We start from the raw sequence: 20,341 nt of genomic DNA on the forward strand, positions 1-20,341 counted from the left end.
TCTTGTAAAATATTTTATATCTGCGTTTCTTTCTCTGTTGAATCAAATGTTAACAGGACTTGCTTTCCACGTAACTTTTTGTTTTTATTATTACGTCAACTACTGTCTGTTCCAAATGACAAGTTAAAGGAGCAGTAGAAGACCGTTTCTGAAATAACATGTTTGATACTACAGGGAAGTGATTATAATTTTTTTTTTAGCTTTATTTTTATCTGTATATTTTATCTTTATTTTTAACGCTGATTCTTCCTATTTCTTGTTTCTTTTTGTTTCATCCTTCCTTAATATTTTATTTCTGGTCTCGAAGGGGGGGGGGGGTCCGGACCCCCCGGACCCACCCCTTGGCTACGTGCCTGGGTATTGTTGTTATATATAGACATGTCAAACACGTTAAAAATAAATGTTGTCAATTGTACCAATGTAACAAAAGTGAAAGAACAGTAATCTCAAATTAGAAATGATTGACAACCAAATAGGTGGGGATCTTGAAAACTCCATGTATACTGGGTTCTTTCTTTGTCCCTGCGTTTCCTGTCTTCTGTAAACGAATCGTTTATTTCAGAAACCCCCTAAATGCACTTTTTGAAACTTTAGGGAAAACGTAAAAAAAAAAAAAAAAAAAAAACATTCTAGCTCTGAAAATAACAAGTTTGATGGTTTCACAAAATTTGAAGTGTTTGTTAATTTGCTCGTGAATTAGATGTTGCCTGTAACTATATTATAATAGAAATTCCGTAATTAATAAAAAAATATATATAACAATTTCAGTTAACGGGTTTCTGCAATAAAACGGGTTGTGTCGGAAGAAAACGTAAAGTTTGCAAGCGAAATAACAGCATTTGCTGTTGTCTTCTGTTTTAAAAAGAAAAACACAAAGTTATTAACTATACCTATTATTTGAGTATCAAATGAAAAGTCAGAACATGATTAGAATAGGAACGTACCCATAGAAACAATGGTAATCACGTTATCAATGTCCTATAAAAGACAATAGGATTTATTCTATACTGCTATGTATTTCTGTCTGGAACTACCAACTTCATATTCCATGTCTACATTACACATGGCTTCTGTAGTTGGCTACTGAAGGATGTCGTTGTAGAAATCTTCACAACCTGTAGTGTAGTCATTCAGCTTAACCAAGTCGTCGATTTTTCCTTATTCATAGGTTATTTTCCATAGGTTTCTACTGTTGGCAAGTCAGGAACGTCCTTGTACTTTTTAAAGGTGAACGTTGAGGACATAAACCCATCAATGAACTACTTAACAGTCACCTTTCCTTTGTTGGCCGTATTGAATTCAAACTGTTTGTACGATGACACTTTGAATGGGACCTTTTTGTCCTTGGGCACAGCTCTTCTTAACGTTTCATCACAGTTGACATTTTTCTTATAAAACTGAGGCCACCAATTCTTGAAGTCGAAGATAGTCTCTCTGGTTATTTGGTGGACGGAGAAACGTCCAGTTGTACTGGCTTTAAGAATCAGCTTTGCTTACTGGTCTGGCGTGTACATTGTGTCTATGTTTCGTAAAACATGCTTTATTGATCCCAAATCCCCATCACAGTTTAAAAATGAATGGCCTCTTATTGGAAAATAGTGTGTGACACTTACAAAGCCTTCCCTATCACAAAGGCTCATTAAAAACCGCACAGCAGTGTGGTTCTTATTTTGGCTACATGGGCTGTCACTAAAAAGAACTAGGTGTTTTATTCCACTCGAAACTGTTTCGTTTACATAATGCAATATGAGATAGTAAACTTCATTGGGCTATATGTTCGCTTCATCTTCATGATAAAGGTAGATATGTGTTTGTTTTCAAATCATGAATATCAAACACGTAAAGCCAAAGCTAACGCGTATAGAAAACTTCCTGAAGAGGTATGTTCGGCAAGGGAAGATTTTGCATCAAATGAAAACACAATGCAACTGTATCCTCATCCTTATTTTCACTCATTTCTTTTAGTTTAGAATAAAACTTCTTAGCTGTCCGCTTGTGTTTCATTTGTTCAGCGGTGACGCTACTTTTGACGTTATCGCTTAAACAAGGGTTTCTTGATTTTGCTTTAAAGCTTTCACACTTACTACAAAAGTCAACTTGCGGTCGCCAGAAAGAATAACTAAGGTAATCTTTAAAATATTTAAAGTAAAAATTATAGTTGACTAACTTTCATGCTAGGGTGTTTGATTAAAAACATATCATACAATTTTAAAATGTTCAGCCTTGCATCCAAATAGTGTTTCGGTTTGCCCCCGTAATGAATTTCCTTCACTTCAAATTAAGATATATGTTCATGTATAAGAATAAATACATTATCTTTAATAGCATTGCCACTGCGGTTCTTGCCTTCCATATCGGTAGGTGTTTTATTCTGAACTAATAAGTTAGTCAGTCTTGTTGATTCTGAGAAACTCCATGGATTTTCAGAAACACATTTTTGCAAACTGGAGTAAGAACTCAGTTGATTCTTAAATTGTACTTACAAGTTTTGTTTCTTTTAAGCAAACGTGACGTTTCACTGGCACCAGAATCACCTTTCTTTGTTTTCACCCTACGTTTTACTTCTTTCGATTCTATCAAAGTTTGTAAATATGTATCTTGCATGCTTTTTGTATCTAATCCATAGAAATAATTCCAAATCTTATGTTTTGTTTCATCATCAATGGATAAACTGCACTTACCTGGACAATGGCACAAAATTTCATCTGGAATAAGGTACCATATTACTTTTATAGTTATTGTATTTTTTCCTTGACTCTTACTTTTCTTATGATATTTCGTTGGTATGTGTCTTCATTGGTGACACCACGTTTTCTTTTAACTGGAGGTTCATCGTCAGAGCTATTACTAGACATTGCACCAAAGAACGGGGGAAAATCTGTGCAACGGATATTATAGCAGTACTACTCGAACCAATACACAACACTCCTCAATGATGACTGTTGAAAAATGTAAACAAAGGAAGTGCACTGAAAACACACACACAACGAATGTAGCCAGCAGTGCAGTCTTGTCAAGCGAGGTAAACGTTAGATTTACTGCCGAAACACGTTATGTGATATCACTTGATGGGTTTCTGCACTAAACGCTATGTTCGGTTTTAATAATAAGCCATTTGACGCCTCGACAGGCAACTGTTTTCTGCACTAAAATGTGTGTTTGGAGTATGAGCAACTTGTTTCGTACAAAAGTCATTTTGTGAATAAATGTCGGTTGATGGGTTTCTGAAATAAACGTTTCAAATGTTCAATTGTGCGATTTTGAATTAAAATTATTCACAGCGAAAATCTTATGAGCGCATTCTACATTCTGAAACGCGAGTGCAGACACCTCTCTATGGGACATTTCGTTCGGTATGCGTGACAATTAGCGCACACCGTTCCAAAATGGATACATTTCCTAGAGAAACCTTTCCAATTCAAAGAAGTGAACATCAATGTATGTCTTAAAAATACATTAAGTAAGATATACGTAAGTAATATTGTACGATTATCCCTGTTAGGGTTCAGAACACAACAACGATTAGGTGCTTTGTGAATAATCATACTAATTAGATGATTTTCAGGGATCAAAACGGTCTTAGTATATCTTCCCGTTCGAAAGAAGGTTTAGTTAACTGGTTATTATAAAATAATTGATTTTTTTTGGATAAGGTAATGGATTCCAGTTGAAGTTACGTTGTTGATTGAAGTAGGTAACTACTATAAAAGAATTGCAGTTTATAGCATAGTAAAAAAGAAACATTTTTGCTAGAAAGGAAACAATTCGTCTTTTTTATTGAGTAGTTTTATATGTGCCTAGTAAAACTTATATAGTTTTATTGAGTACATAATTATGTATCTCTCGTGAATTATTTATTGAAGATTATATCCTCCATAACTGCGAAAAATATAATGTGCTATATACATTATGAAGTGGCAAACAGTAGATATTAGTAACAGTAGCTTTCCCTGCCATCTAGGATCATCAACGGAAATTCAAATAGTAACACGAGCGTAACCCAATAGCTAGAGAAGTTAATTGTCAGTGATATAACAATTAAAATGCCTTAGTTCACTAATAGCGAATGTCACAAAATCACGCTTTTCAAGAGAAACACAGTTCACACAAAACTGAATTAAAGTGTGAACTTTTTATTAATTTCTACTTCTGTCAGAGTTTCAATGTTTTTCAGACTTTTTATGAATGCCCAGTGGCAGAGTTAGTTGAGCGCAGGGCCTAGGGCAATAATGGCCCCGCGAGGCAAAAGTACAAGTAAAAATGGCTAAGCGCCGAAATGTTAAATCTAAAACAGATAAAGGAGCAGCAACTTCCCCTAAATGCTTCTTCTCACCTCTTCCTTTCATTACTAACCCTACATTTATTACTAAATATTCTCTCTTTTTAATGAACAATGGTTTCTTATGAAAAAGAAATCCGACATAATTTATTTAAAGGAAGTACAATATATTTTAAAAACGGCATTGCTAATTACAAGTGCAATGTCAATTTCGATATTCATGAAAACGTTTAAATATGTTGGCCCTAACTAATCACAACAGAAAATTACGTTAACCATACACTATATAAAAAAAGTGCGTCCAGTAAGAGAACGTCTCTGACAGCTCGCAGTAACATTGCCACTACTCGCGTGTCAAGGTTTTTTTCGGTGCAACTGTAGTGGCAATTTAATTAATGGTATAAGACAGAGTGATCGTGGTTGGTAACACTGGTATCAAAGTAGGGGCTGCAATGTCCCACTGCATGTAGTAAGAAACGTCAGAGACCATCTCTTGTTGGCCGTGCTATAACTAATAAGAAACATGTAACTCACACGTACATGGCTGTTTTCCAACAATACATGCTACATATCAGTTTGACCTGTTTCTTTTTTATGTACACTATAGCTAGGAACTCTCTTACGACACGCAGACGAAAGTTCACTTTTCTTGCCTTCCTTGCATTAAATTGATCATTGAGATCATTGTAGTCCAAAGTGGCGGCAATGTATTTTTCTGAAGCGAGAATTACAAGACCGCAGAGCCTATCTTGAGACATGGTTGATCGAAGATAGTTTTTGATCTTCAATTTCGAGAAACTTCTTTCGGCGCTTGCGACGGTAGCGAGAACAATCAACAAGATTCTGTAGTATGTCACCGCTGTGTTGGGAAATGAATTCCGCACTGCCTATCAGTGTTGCCACAGTCCTAGCTCTGGAGTGGGCTGAAAAATAGTACCAAATTAAAACAAAAAGGGCTGAATTCATTATTTTATACCAGTGTAATGCATAGTTCTATGACACGAAACTAAAAGAGGTAAAGTTCTAGAACACTCCCTCCCCCTCTTCCAAGAGTCCAAATCAAGAATGTGCTCTTTTTAAAACACCCAAATAGTAGGACCCTGAATAACCGTGGAAAGAGATTAAACTTTTGAAATCTTTGAGTTTTTTTACGTCCCATGGTTATGCCGGTGATGATGAGTAATGAATGAAAAATTGTGGAATGAAGAAAGTGGAAGGAAACGGGAGAACCCCGAGGAAACCCACGCACACGGTGTTTGTCCACCACAAAGTATACTTGGCGGAGGCTGGGTTCGAACCCGGGACCCCAAGCACCAGAGATGAACGCTCTACAACTGAGCCACCGCAGCCCCTAGATTAAACTTTTCTCGCACGTAGTAAGTATTACAGAGACCGCAAAATTACATGGAAAAACAGTTATCATCTTCGGTATATATTGTAAGGAAACCAAACGAGCCTCTATTTCAAAGTGACCAATAAACCGAAACGGTATTATTTCCATATATGATGAAAATATATACACGACGACGAACAAACGATCATCTTCCAGTTCGTGTATAAAAAGTACGTTAAAACAAAATGTTAAAATATAAATTATTTCACTTTTTCTCGCTTATTTCATAACCGACGAGGATAATAAACTGTAAGAAGAATATAAGGTAAGTAAACTACATTCATAAAAAATGTAAAAACGGTCCAGGGTCCTAGAAGCTTTCCTAAAAGATATCACAACACATTATTAATAAATAGTACTTGATTGGATAGAATTGTACCAACTTTTTCACAAAAGGGGCTGAAAAGGGGCGTGGTACCAACGGGCCGATGAATGACAAAAAGGGCTGAATTTGGTACAATTGTACCAAGTGTTGCAACTTCAAAACTAATGCTTTGTTTAAAACTTCAAAAGAAGCAAAATTTACACTATGGTACAAATTTGCTTGTTAAATTACTTTGCTCCAAGTTGTTATGGCATTTTCACAACTTAACTATGGATGGTAACGATCCATTAAACCTTCATGTTAGATTAGTTCCCCTTATTTTGAGACATTATCGATTTCATGACTATCAACATATATTTAGAAAACTCAGCAAACAATAACATATCACTCTCATTTCTTTCTCGAATAAATATATACTATATCGTTCTGCATAAAACCAAGACCCATCTGACGAAATAAATTTCATTATCTGCAACTTCAGCGAACTGTCAGTAGCCATATCGCAAGATACAAGTACCGCAAGTGTTCTTTAAAAGTTATAGTACGCCAACAGAAACAATGCATACCGTCATTCATTACAAACATTTAAGTATTCAATGATGGTAGTATACAAAGATATCTAGTTCCACTAACCACTGATCTCTCCAATTTGATAACGAAGAAACAAAGATTTTAGATCAGCAGAGCTTGGGCGCAATCTGAATCTTGGACCATTGTTTAAAATAAATATTTTCTATCATTTCATTTCTTACAATCGCACGCATAATTCCAATTACTATAAGAGGTCTCTAGTGTCTATGTGGACAAGCAATTTCGCAACTAGTGAATTATAAGTGAAAATTTATTTTTTTCATAATTTGTCGCCAGTTACATTCTACGCATCCGTAGAGAATGAATATTTCAAAAGTGTATAGATATCTCAAGTGAAGTGATTCATATGTACGTGCGCTTACCCCTATTAGCGGAAAACTGAATTCGGACCTCGAAATTAATCGACACTGATCCAGACTTGGACCGGCTCCAGTACAGGAACTTTTTGTGGATCTTTTGTCCAGTAAATTCAACTCCAGGACCCGAGTGATATCAGCTGACCGGTCGAAGATTGACTGAGAGTAAGTGAAACATTAGTTCCTTAACACACTTAAACAGCCACCTCTTCGTGGAGGGAAATTAAATAGAATTAAAAATAAAAGGATCAAACAATCAAAGGACGCCAAACAAAAGTTACTCGTATGCTTGTAATTATTCAATGTCATTTTAATGAATTGCATATCCAGCAATATTATATTTTTGCACAGTTTAACTAGGTTTTGTGATTTACATTGTAGATTATTTTTGTTCGTTAATACTTGCGCTAAAATTAATCACCTTTACATATTTTTGTTTTACGGTACTTATGTTTTATTGATCTGTGTGCCCAGCTTCGGTTTCAATAAGATATAAGTGAGGACGTGATCGTGATCTGCCGTAGTAAAGCTGAGGTGAATGCAAATGAATGCTTAGGATTATAGAATTTTAACACCGGCAGAAAAACGCGATCACAGTTGACAAGAGCGTCATTTCAGATTTGTCTGAGGGGAGGTAAGATCTTCCACCGACATACAATTTTCACGTTTTTTCCTATTATATTAGTAGACAATCGATTAAATTAATTTATTTCTCAAACTCAGGTGGACAATTGGCCCCTTGCTTCCCAGTGTTGTGCATAACCCCCCACGAAACAAAATTCTAAATACGCCATTGGTAATGGATATTGCTTTCTGCCTATGAAAATACCCCACACCCTAGCTATACCACCTATGAATATAACGAATATTTCTTTGTAGATTAAGAAAATGTATTCTACTTTATACAATTATCTTTCATCATTTATCTTATTTTAAGTAATACATTATATTCTGGAGTTTTATTACTTTGTCGCATATGCAAATTATTGTGTAAATATTGGTAATACCTGCCAATTAATATGTCTATAAAACGTTTCGTTCATCTAGAAAATAATACAGATCCTCTTTTAAGCGGCCAGTGTCACAAAGAACTTTATATATTCTAGTTCGGGACAAGCTGAAGGTGGTGGGTAAAATGGTGATAGGTTGCGGGTACCTGAAAATGATGGTGGATTATTAAAATGCGGGCATGTTAATGATGGTGGATTTGAGCGTAAACTATAATTTAATTACAAACTACTATCAATGTTAATATTTGAAGATAATCGTGTGTTTTGGAAGATAAAGAATAATGTAAACGTTACAATTATTGAAAACTCCTTCTTACGTAAAAATGTTATATCTAAGCCAAAATTTGCGTCAATCAGTGCTAGATGTAGAGTACAAGTGGAATGTATATATACTATATTCCAGGGTGGGATGAATCTGTTGACTCACGCCTTAGTGTGTGTATACAGTTGTAATCACAGCACTACGTGAGGCCAAAAGGAAGGTAAAATCAGTTCCAACTTTAAAGTTCTCCCACCGGCAATCGAATACTGGACCACATGCGAGTCATCCGTTAGGCTAGCAGAGAGAGTCCAATAACTGGTGCTTTATATATATTTGTTATTGATGTAATACATATTTACATTTGAAATCAGACTAGAATAACAAAATGACAGTATTTTCCGGAAATATTTTTTTTTCTCAGTGTAAGCACAAATGCTGCAGGAAATTGTTGTTTGATTGTAAACTGCAGGCTATAGCAATTGTTTACAGTTAATCTACTAGTTGCGAAGCCTAGAAGTCTCCTTTCTATTTGTGTTGCTAATTTAAATATTTCAAAATAAAAGTAGATCTCTCAGTGACGGATCTAAACCAAAATGTCTGTATTTGCCGAAATCTGATTATTTGTTTATATAACATTTTCTAGCGGAAATACGAGATCAGTTTGTAGTTAGAACTCATGTGGATGGGATTTAAAGTAAGGTTCGCTTCCGAACAAACATTCCTGGACATACGTCATATCATCAGCATTGTAATATTGTAGTCTCTTTGTCTACGTCTGGCAACCAGCGTCAAGGTTATGATTGCCCCTCTCTCCGTGACTTAATAACCCTGTGATGTAAATTTCCTTTCTGAACACACAAATCTGTTTCTCGTTTCTAATTTTGCTACATGTATAGAATCAATAAAGGTAAAATTGAAGGAACATGTATGCTCGAGTATTAGCACAATATACAAACTTTTATAGAAGGGATGCTATTTGACATGAATGACTATAGATAAGAATATTTTAATGTTATATTTCAGTCGAGACTTTTCAGAAGAGATCACAAAACGTTACTTTTGTCGTAGTGTATAGGTGATGCAGGATAGTTCGGTGCAGAAAGCAAATACAAAAACCATTAAAAGGCATATATTTTTAAAAAACACACAGAAAAAATGCAATAATCCATAGGTTGATAATTGTCTTCAAAATACTTTATAAGTATTATAGTGGATGTACGCCTGTTAATGTTTTCAAGGTTTTAGATGATTGTGTACCTTTTGATAATAATCAGAGTCATTACGTGATTTACAAATGGCATAATTGTGTCAGGATAGTGTAATATCTCTTCAGTGGATACAAAGGTTCAGTAGATGGAAGATATCTATTCATAATTGAATATTGTTAGGTAAAGATTAATCAGCTTATTTTTTCGTGGTGTGAAGTAGCCGGTAGAGAATGTAATTAAGGTGATATAGCGTAAGGTCAAATTTGTATTGGTATCTTTACCTATACATATGTATTATTAACTCTTACATAAGCATAGGGTGGCTTAGAATTTCGCTCCAAGTTTATGTGTGTATATGTGGTACTTCATTTCTAGGTAACTCCTGGTCGGACCTTGTCGAAATTCGATGGATAAGTAGCCCATGGTAAAGGAAATAAAGACCATTATATCAAATGGTATGCCTCGGTCCGGACAGCTCGTTTTATGTGTGATATTTTATTTCTCGAAAACTGCTGGCTGAATCTAAACCAAATTTGTTCAGCAAGTACTCCATGATCTAAGAAATAAGGATAGCTAATTAGGCTGCCAGGCTCGGCTAGTAGTAAAACAGGAACAGGTTGGGCTCCACCACAGAGTCTGTGTTTTGCAGATTTGAACACTTGGGACTACAGAGTTCGGTACACATCGACTTTTATAACTACTCGTTTCTTATCCATGTACCCTCGGGCTTCACAATATTTAAGCTAGGTACAGTTCCCAGTGAGAGTGCATGTGGTTAGGATTCCGCTATGGAGTAACGAAAATTCAATCATAGATTTAGCTTCAGGTTCAAGGAGGCCCGTATTTAGGTATTTTACATAACTAAGGCCAACAAGATTTTGCATCTCTTACCAATTTATTTGTTTCTATTTACCCATAAGCATAATTAATATTGGATGTGTACCAGTAGAGCTACCAGTAACGAGACGGAGGAGAACGAACCAAACGCACGAATTATGCTAGCATCCGATAAGAAATATCTGAATCCTAATCAGTGCCTTATTTAGGTTCGATGGGGCCCTAAGATATTGAAAGTAATGGGACCCTTTATATATCTAGCTTTCTTTTTCAGCGACAAAATGTCGCCATTTTGGGGGTTTGAATATATGCTATATGATAATATATGGGCCTAAATACGTTTACAGATGAAAGGTATTTATTAACTTACATACTGATCAACTTAACAACATTTACTACACATTGCAAAATGCTTTAGAAACAAAATACAGACTCATATCTAGTCTCTGGAAGCTTGTTATAACATGAAATAATAAGAGATGCCAGTATATTACGCAAACTGATGATAATTATACAAGGCAAGGCAAAATGATGGACCCGACTTCGGAAAGTTATTTTGTGAAATCTAATTAACATATATTAATGTCTGATATGAGCTTCGAAAGACTAACTTACAAAGTTTAGTTTCAATTCAACGTTTCCACTTTCCACCGCTAGGAGTCAGCAGCGAACAGTTAAGGAAAATGGCGTTGAAGGGAAGACAGATCTTTCTGCGTGCATTATCATGTAAATAAATCCGTGATTAGACAGATGACTACTCCGTGTGATTTCTTCATGTGGGGTTTTGTAAAGAATTATTTTTACGTCCAATAACATTGAATGATTTGCTTATCCCCATGATAGCAGCAAATGCTGGTATTGGCCGCAACATGCTGGAAAACGCTTCGCAGCATACTGGTAATCGGTTTGATGTGTGCCGTGTTAAGTGAGGTGCTCACATACAGCGACCGTTTACCGTTTTCAGCACATGTTTCATAATATAATAACATGTTTGTTACATTTCTCACAATAAATTTCTGAAACCGGGTCCATCAATTTGACTTTCCCTGTTTAATATAACATTATGTTATAACCTACACACAATATAAGTGTAGTTAATAGAATGTATTTATATGATATCAATATCATCAGAGTATTGCTCATTGGGACAGCAGACTTTTATAGAGCCGCAAATAAATGCCGAATCTATAAATAGTTGCAAAGCGAAAGGAGATTGGTGAGTCATAGTAACGGTATCTCATGCAAAATAATATTGTTTCGTCCACTACGTTTGTACTTTTCGATTACGTCTGTCTATTTTTGAGATATTAAGGATAAAACTGTAAAATTAGCTGTAGTTTAATTTCGCTCTTTGCAGATCTATAATTTCGCAATATAATTTCGCAATATATAGACCTACAGCAAAATCTATAATTTCGCAATATAAAACATATGGCCGCTTAGGGATGTAATTTCTTGATATTTTACTATTATTTCGCCAATTTCTCGTTTCATGTCTTCTTCTTAATGAATCCACTGTTACCAGCCCCTATTTCTTGTATTCCAAAGAGTACGAGAAAGCGTTATCAGCACTAGAGTTCATTAGAGGTCGTATAGCAGCATACAAGTACATGGTTACATACGGCGAAATTCTTTTAAAGTAGCTAAATGTAATGGCTGGGAAACAAGGTCCCCATTACAAGCAGGACTTTGTAATAAGGGTCCCATTAAAAGCGGGGCTGGGAAATAGGTACTACGTTACATGCAGGGCTCTGAAACAGGTGTCCCATTACATGAGGGGCTAGGAAACTGGGAACTATTATGAGCGGGACAGGGAAACGGAACCCCTTTTATAAAAGAAGCTGGAAAACCTGTCCCCATTACATGCGGGTCTCTGAAACAGGTGCTCCATTACATGCTGAGCTAGGAAACAGGAACCCCATTTCAAGCAGAGTTAGGAAACGGGGTCCCATTATAAGAGAGTCTTTTTAACTTTAAAATTTTTGGAGCGAGTCCAAGACGATGAGGCCCTAAGCTGTAGCTTGGTTAGCTTATACGTAAATCCGGCACTAAGCCTAATCTAGCACCAGTAGCGTGGTAGTGAGAAATGTTGATCGCATTGTTATACAAACAATATTTTCAGTATACACCTACCTTAAATTTCTCGCCAGCTGATAGCTTCTGTCCTGTCCAACGTGTTCTCTTTTATAAGTTGTTATTAATCAATCTGAATCAATAACACAACGTAGAGCAGAATAAACAGAAAGTAAGACCTGAACCAAGGCCCGTATTTATGCGTGGACTATAGTATCCAAGGTCGTAAATTTCTAGCCACTTCGTATAACATTGGAGATAGAACCATGGTATGCATAAAATGAAGCTAAGGACTGGAAAAAGATACAAGAAAAACTTATCTTTTCGTAGAAAAGTATGAACAATATTACTTTCAAATACTAGTATTCTATCATGTACACAGGGACATATTTCAGTGACGGGACCAAATTCAGTATGAGGAAAAATTACGTGAAAATATATAAAATAATCTTTAAAATTAAACGAAATTTACAGACAAGTTGTTATTTCAGACAAGTACGAACCTCGGGACCGCTTGCGTACGCCACTGCTAACAATTACCCAAGGTATGAAAACATAGGTATATATATAAATACACCTCACGTGATAATTAATCATAGTCTCCTCTACAATGCTCAAAACCTTTTTTTAAAATAAACATGTAAAGTACGTATGACGTGCTTTCAGTAGCTATTCATTAAAGCTACCTTTCCCTGCCATCTAGTGGTGGCAAGGAAAATTACGTTAGTATCATAATGTTCCCAACAGATGGCAGGAAGAAGTAAATTCAAATTTGACTCTTCTGAACTGATTTACTTCCTTGCATCTGATATGTACTCAAAGTTGTGATGAATTTCTACGCCAACTTGAAGAATAGAATAGAATTGTACAGGGACTTGCAGAGTAATTGTGCTATTTGGGCGACATAGAACAGGATTTGAAAGAAATAAAATAAAAGTTATTATGGGAGGGAATATAAACAGATAACGCAGAAATTTAAAAAAAAAGTGTTTTACATTTTTACAGTAACATTAGGTGATTAAAGTTTAAGCCCAATATCTCAATTATAAATAAAAGTGTGTTGGCGGCAGATCAGAAGAATCCGCAACCAGGAGTATTATATAAGAGCACTGAACAGAAATGAACACAATAATTTATCTTGGTTGCTGATGGAGTGTAGTGTCTTTCTTCACATCGACGCTGCATAAGACGTTGATTTAGAGCTAAACGCGAGACTCGAACCCAAGATTCCTCGTTAGGAATCGATTCCATGGCCTCCATGTGTAATATAGCAATATAGCAACGTGGCAACTCTATACAATAACTGAGCTGCTTTCTGGCTAAACGGTTAGCGTACTCCCCTTTGGTGTGGGAGACCCAGGTTCGATTTCTGGCGGGAGCTCATGTTCGGATTCTACGTTAATCAGTAGATCCCGTCTCATGTAGCCTCGTTGCTGAAAAAGACATTAAACTAAAACTCAACTCTATATAATAATTTACTTTAGATTGCACTCATTACAAATTCCTATTTTCCTACTTCTACTCTCTCACTTTACTGACTGCTAAAATTAAGTCAAAAAGCTGATTGTATATCAGTATTTCTAAATTCTATTCCATATTTAATTTGTCTCAATAAAATTAAACAATTTACATAAGGTGCCCAGTTACATAGGACTTACTGTCAGTAATATTTGCAGGAATAACAAGTTGGGCTACTTATCAAAATTAGTTATAAATATACTTTTTAAGTATTAACAAATCTTTTCTATTTCTCAGGTTGTGTTAAGTCTAAAATGCTCTTCAAGGTTATGGGTTACAATGTGCATAATTGATACAAAATTATTTCATATATAAGAGTATCTGTTATGAACCAAATCTTGTATTTTGTTAATGAACCATTTTCCAAATCTTTGCGTTTATAATTGCAATACCCGAAGTAAAACAAGCAGTAAAATAGAATAACTGTATTATTCTAAGCTGACCACTTTTCTTCTGCCATTTAGGTGTAGGGGACAAGCTACGAGTTAGTGAAACTACTAGGAAACCGTGCTCGTTTTTCAACTTTAAAATAGAAGCCAGGGTTAAAGCAGACATGCATTAGGAACTGGTACCTGTGTCCTGTTACTGGTAAACAGTACTTATTTCGCGCGCTAGTCTAGAGACCGTTATTTAAGGTGAAGGACGGACAAAAGTGTGAACGTACACATCTAAAATAGTATGGCAGTGAAGTTTTTAGTAATGGATAGCATAAATCAAAGTGAAATTTAATGTAAACATCGTTCACGTCAGCGTCATTGCCATTTAGGTACCGATTTACAATACGGTAATCAGAAAGGATTATGCTCGTGGTTATAAAGTTAGTGTACGCATCTTCGGCGTGCGAGACTCGGGTTCAATTCCCGGATCATCTGGTTCAGATTCTGTGTTAAGCTGTAGATCCACATGTTACAAAGCCTAACTGCTCAAGAAAGGCGGGGGCAGCGGTGGTTCAGTGGTAGAGCGTTTACCTCTGGTGCTTTGGGTGTCGGGTTCAAACCCTGCTCCCGCCAAGTGGTGGACAAACACCGTGTGTGTGGGTTTTCTAGGGGTTCCCCGTTTCCTCCCATTTTCTTCATTGTACCATTTCATTCATCTCTCATCATCACCGTCTCCTTTAGCCTAACTGGCATAACCGTGGGACGTAAAAGTCAAAAATTTCATTTCACTTCATGCTCAAGGAAAGCAAATTTCTAATCCACAATGGCGATGACACACTCAACCTCAGTAGGTATTTGAATCATACAAGCACTAAAAGACTGACCATAAGCAGGTTTCCAGCCAACTGAGGAAGTAATGGAGAGGGCATAAATATGTAAGGGGACCCAGGTTAGTTTTTTTCGTTCAAAATTACTAACATGACTACATCAATGATTGATCGCATTGTGTGTGAGTAGTAACATCAATGTTTATTTTATCGCTCATTTTATTTCAAATTTGGAACAGTTTTGTATGAGTTCACTTTCACAGGTTACCAATTTGAATCCGTTGGAAACACCACACATCTCCTCTCACAACATAAATTATTGAAAGTGTATAAAATCCTGTTCGTCATCTACAGAGCCCAAATATGCAGAACATGCAGCGTGGAGATCACAAAATATAGATGCTAACCCTGTTCAGGCAATTGGACCGGGTACTCTTGAAGTTCACACCATCGTATTTATATTGAAATAACTATTGATATTTTGTTAGACGATATCTGATAAACATGAAACCTCTCCATAAGTTAAAAAGAAATCGACGTCACGGTCACTTATATATTTATATTATTTTTAAAGCGATGTGTTTTCTTTGAATTTTATCTATTTTGTAAACTCGGAATTTCCCATTAAAGAATGGTGTATATCTTAGGAAGGTAAAATAAAGTAGAACCTACCATACCTTTATATTTTATGGGGAAAAATGTGTGTTTTCTTAATTTTACGGCGTTTCATTACATTTTCACAATTAAAATACACATTGTAAGTATCAAGTTCCCGGATTGATTTTTTGGGGGGAGAGAATCAGACAAAAATTCATCAGGATAAATAAAAGTGCCACCAGCGCACTCGTCTCTCAATTGACAGTTGCATGTTTTTAGCATGTTCCGGCCAGCTAGGGTTTCTCGGTATTCCGCACGGCGCAGTAACTTGGTTATATTTCAGTATAGAGCAGAAGGCTTCAATCACGTTCTATGCAATAGAAATTGGAACGTCATTCAAGAAAATCCATTTGATGGTACATAGCACCTACATGTCGCCTGTCTATTTCAAGAGTGACATAACTCAAAAATTATCCTTATTCCTTATGGGCAGAAAATGAAAGCTAATCTTGATGTCTATTTCTGGTAAAAGTTTCACAGATTTGCTTCCAAAACTAGGCGTTAGAGAGCACTTTGTGTCATTCTTGAACCCATTTGTTTCCATTGCATTCCGAAACTTTCAAACGCTTATGGTGTAAAGTTAGGAATTTTGAGTTATGTCAGTCTTGAAAGAAATACACGAGCTTAGAAATGCAAAATCGCTTTTGGGAGGGCAGGGAGTCTTCAAAGAATGAGGAAAGGACAAGGCAGCTATAATCTCTGAGGTTTACGTGCAGAAGTAATGAGTATAATCTTCAGTTATTGTCTTGTTGATGGTAAAGGGCCCTATTCACCACGAATTTATGTCAGAATGCCTTACTGCCGACGCTTAGTTCTACCTGTCACATGATGTTTACATATCTGATTAGTGTACTCTCCACCAGCGACGCAAATCTGTCTTCAACATTGCGGGGACGGGTAAGATCGTTCCCATAATCTTATTTTTTTAAGCGATGCTCAAAATATTTATTAAGTTGATAAACAATGCTGTGAAGGATCAGGGGAGCAGAGCTGTCTTTAACATTGGGACACGGGCAGATTTGAGGCTTATTTTGGGGGACAGCAATGTCATCTCGCTTTCCTTTCGTAGTAGTCGGACATAAATCATAACACTTCTCACTCCCAAAAAATACATTTTAAATCGTATTATTGGGGGGCAGTTACCCCCATTTCCAAGATTGGAGGGGACACGTCCCAAGATTAAGTAGGCTATTGGTATCGACCATTCATTGTATTTGCCTTTGGCTCAGGGAATTACTTTCTGTTCCAGAAGTTGAAGATTCAGCTCGAAGGCAACAAGTTTGAAAAGTGGAAACCATCAAAACGATTTTGACAAGAGGAGTGAAGACCATCCGAGAAGATATATTCTCAAATAGTGTCCTGTTGCAATACTAGCGTATAAAGCTATGCATCTAGATATATGCATTACTAGGTATACGTAGGAAGTTAAATAGAAATAATTTCCATCCAGGCCATACTTTTAGTTTCATGAACTCAGTCTGGTGAGGTTACTGTATTTGAAATTTTAAAAATACGTATTTTAAATTGGAGGCTGAATATTTGAGAAGAAATACTTTGTTATTGAGTAATTTACCCCTTTCAATCTCCGTGTTCTGATGGGCATGTAGTTTATCGTGTTACTCACCATGGTAATATTTCAGCCCTACACCAACATTAGATGGCACTGTGATTAAAGTTACTTGTTTGTGGTATTTACATCGTTCTCACTTTCCTCAAATGTAAATGTAATTATAGTTGATCAACTGAAATAAAATTCGCTTTAGAAAGATTAAAAACTTGAAGCACATTTTTGCATCTTAAAGAAAAGCAGAAATTTGATTGTTGCTTGCGCAATACGTTATTTGTTTTATTATATGTTTTAAGACATAGATCCACTACTAACGATTAACAATGATAACAATTAACAGTCGGCCGTATAAACATTACAGTTATAATTTCAAAGCTTCCATGAGGGAGAGATTCAATAAATGAGATAAAAGTAATCCTGCAAAAGCACTGGAAACGCAGGTTCAGCGTGGCCAGAAAAATGGCCCAGTGTGATTTTCTTCTCCGGGGTATCTGTTATACCATCATCACAATAACATGAGTTGATTTTGAAAAAGAAAAGTTATCTGAATATGATAGTGAATACATTAGTTAGAACTATTCAAATAACAAAGCTATTTGAATGTCTAATATGCTGCAAGGATAGTTAAATTGTTTTATTTGCATTTCATGACAATCATTATTATGTATTAAAATTAGATAATACATTATTTTCAAATAATATAATTATTCGATATTATCAGGACCGTAACTTATGGGGGAGGGCAGCTGTCAACTACCTCTCCAGATAAGCTCCCCGCCGTTCGAGGGGACCCACTTTAAGACAAAATTTTCTTACTCCATATACGATGCGAACATGAAATTATAAATGAAGCATCAAAGAGGTTCACTACATTACCTAAACACAAAATTTACATAAAACGAAAAAATGAGTCGTATAGAAATGTCTACTATGTGGGGTCCTAGAAATAATGTTTATCCATATGGATTTGAGATTTCTCAATATTGTTCCCTTAAGTAATTTTTCACGAACGGAACGGGCCCAGAGAAGTGCGGGAGGGCCCACAGGCTCCGGGTCACAAAGATTAAGAGAAAGATGGAGAGAAGGAGGCTATTTTCGAATTTTGCGAGAGGGTCGAAAACAACCTTTTCTAGTTGACCCAAGTCTTATATTAATGCTTGCCTCCCCCCCCCCAAAAAAAAAATTAAGTTGCGGCGCTGGATAATACAGTAGTTGTAACAGTAAAGAATTGTGTTCAACCATAAAATATAAAGACTGAAGACTATGCTCAACTCCAAATATAAAGCCAGTGTAATTTAACAACACTGAAAAAAATGAAACTTCACTGAAATACATGAATTATAAATAATATTGAGAACACTGAATAATTTTGGGAACATTTAATAATATTGACAACACTGATCAATTATTCGGAAAGGCATATTACGAATGGAAACCTACCATGATTACGCTATTTCTCCAATAGATGTATGTTCGTTAGCAATGGGGTTAGATATTTCCCTGCTAATTTTAGTTTGTACCCAAAATTCAATACGGACTTCAGCCCTAGTAGAAGTTACATACGAAAAGTTCGTTTAGCAGTAGGCTGGTAGACAGCCCAAAAATGTAGGGGGCGGCTGAAGTTAGGGGGGGCGATTCAACCATATTAGAGTTCATAACCATATTATAGTTCATTTCCAAGCCTACCGTAAAAATTTTAGGGGGGCAGCAAAAATTTAGGGGGCCGACCCTTCTAGACCTGCTGGATACGAGCCTGTTTAGCAGAGTTTTAACTTAGAACCTTTACTGTTTTGTGTGTGGACGTGTTTATTATAAGATTTACCTAATATAATAAAGTTGGACTAAAATGTGTACTCCGTCAGACGCTCAGAGAGGGCCCGCTTAAATTTACAAAATGACACAATTGGACTTCCTGGTTGCTACAAAATAAACAAAGTACTCATAAACACCTAGAAATGCAGTGCAACGCTTTACTCAAGGAACAATAAAAAGTTAGAATTTGTATAAATAACACATAGATGCATAGAGTCTACAGTAGAAATATAATTAATCTTGGTGTCTCAATAAGATGAAGTTTCTCGTTTGAACACTTCTGAGTGTAATTGTAAATGAGGCTTGTAAAAATTTCGTGTTTGTGATAAGAGTATGGAAACTGAGTTTATAATGTGTTTAAAATTATGTATTATATATATGCATACAAACATTCGCGCGCACGTCGAAAACTAGAATACGCTTAAATAATTTGAGACCCTGCTACAAAAATAAGTATATATATATGATGCACCTGCACTAAATTATTTCCATCTGTACCTTACTCCGCATGATTATGGTTATAAAACCATAATGACCTCAATTGTTTGTTAATAAAGCTTCTTCACTACCCATAGCCCATCTATTGTTTTGCAATTAAAGTCAATAATACTTTTACATCTCTTCCCCTACAGAGGGCGTAACCCTCTTCGGGCAGTAGGTAGCATATGCTAGCCGGGAGAAAAAAAAACTAAATTATTGTTTACATTCTATTAAAACAAAAAGAGTTAATTTTTCAGTGGCGAAGCGTAATCTCACAAGTATGGTAGGCCAGATAAATTAATAACACAAATAAAATTTAATGTATCATAAAATGTTTAAAATTATTCAGAATTCTATTTTCCTTATTGAGTTAAATAAAACCCCTACCAAATCTATTTGTTTTAAAGAATTTTCTTAGTTGGGTTTCTAACACTGTTAAGAGTTAAATTTATGTGCATGTATAAATAGTAGTTTTTGTATTCTTTAATATAACAAGAAAGAATATTTACATAAGCAAAAGTAGACGGAAAGAAGTCTATTGTTATTATTATTATTATTATTATTTTATTATTATTATTATTATTATTATTATTATTATTATTATTATTATTATTATTATTATTATTATTATTATTATTATTATTATTATTATTATTATTATTAAACAAATATTTATATGAAGAAAACACGCAACATGTAATAATGAAATATTCCCATTTAACTCCACTACAAATATTTTGAATTGCAGTTCATATTTTCTTCTGTCTGG

This window comes from Thermobia domestica, chromosome 10 (assembly GCF_964235325.1).
Source record: "Thermobia domestica chromosome 10, izTheDome1.hap1.1, whole genome shotgun sequence".
Classification (NCBI taxonomy): domain Eukaryota; kingdom Metazoa; phylum Arthropoda; class Insecta; order Zygentoma; family Lepismatidae; genus Thermobia; species Thermobia domestica.